Source organism: Apis dorsata, unplaced genomic scaffold (genome assembly GCF_000469605.1).
Source record: "Apis dorsata unplaced genomic scaffold, Apis dorsata 1.3 scaffold_347, whole genome shotgun sequence".
NCBI lineage: Eukaryota > Metazoa > Arthropoda > Insecta > Hymenoptera > Apidae > Apis > Apis dorsata.
The window spans coordinates 11,473-12,846 of record NW_006263614.1 but is presented as its reverse complement, the minus strand read 5'-3'; the positions used below and the strand labels follow the sequence as shown (position 1 = coordinate 12,846).

Sequence of the window (1,374 nt, the reverse complement as noted above, 5' to 3'; positions counted from 1 at the left end):
TTTTTTTTTTTTTTTTTTTCTTTTTACATTATCAGTGTAATTTTGTTACTGCGTGAGTTGTACACCGAACACTTTTCTTCCTTTCAATTGATTCGTAAGACTCAAAGTTAACATTTTGACAAAAAAGATCGCTATCATATACAATTGGAATTGATGTTTCTTCTGTAAATTTCATGTTTCAAAAAAGCTTCGACACGGCGCACCTTTTCACCTCAAGCATTCCCGCGGGCGACGATCCACTGACTTTCCAATAAAAATCTTCATATTTGTTACCTTCGAAGCTTTTTTCGTTCGTTGATACGTGCTTCCCCATTTGTCCGTACGCGGCGCCCTTCGTAATTGTCAATAATGTGATTGTCAATTTTCATGAAACATCGTGTTTTTATAGAAAACCGAGATACAGATTACGCGAATAAAAAGATCTTTATAGAAACGATCGCGTATAATAGATTAGATATTACGTTTATTGGAAAGATCACGAAATCGTAGCCAATAGGTTAACCCAACTCCACAACGCAATTAGTATAGTCTGAGCTAGCTAGACAGCCGAATAGTGAACACAATGTGTAGTAAACTTGTGTAATTCCTTACTCAATTTAATGGGTAAGAACGAAAAGACAGTAATAAGTGAGGTTTAATTAAGTAGTAGTTGAACGCGAAATATAGCAGCAGCGAAGTAGCGAAAAAAAGAAAACTGTGCGTGTATGTGTGTTTGTGTGTTGGTGTGTGTGAATTTATTGAATGCGAGGGAGAGAAAGAATCGAGTGAAAGAAAAATAAATACGAATAAAAAAGAAATACCGAAGGAATAATTATCAACGTATTTACTGCAGGTAAACTGGTTACTGTACCTGTTGTTGTTGAAAACATTAAAAACACTCTTATTCCATGCTAATACCGCTTAATAATATCTATTATTTTACCCTCCTTCCATGAACTTTCCGAAAATTTCGATTGATTATTGTAGACCCTTATCGCACTAATTATAGCCAATTATAAAATCATTCTAAATCGATAGAAGAGATATAAACGAGATGATATCAAACTTTAATAATGTTAAGACAAATTTTTCGTTTTAATTTTCTTTTCCATAATAATTATAAAACCAACCATTGATTTTCATATAACAATAATATTAATACGAAAAACTTATATTCGATTCAAAATACTTTACAGTCTTAATTTTTATTCAAATATTTTTCTTTCCGAATAATGTATTTTGATTAAATACACTTTTAATATCGCATATGCATTTATAATGATCAAGATAAGAAAAAGTGATCTTACAGAAATAAGTGTTGGACTAGTGTTGATTAAAAACTTTTTATATAATTAATATTTAAAAATAAATTAAAAATAACGATTAATTTAATCA

The 1,374-nt window shown here is 30.4% G+C and overlaps 1 protein-coding gene across 2 annotated transcripts in view; it reads left to right on the top strand.

Annotated features, from left to right (window-relative positions):
- Positions 1-1,374, top strand: part of LOC102677757 (RNA-binding protein Musashi homolog Rbp6-like) — a 159,305-nt gene that overhangs the window by 152,885 nt on the left and 5,046 nt on the right. The window lies entirely within an intron of this gene.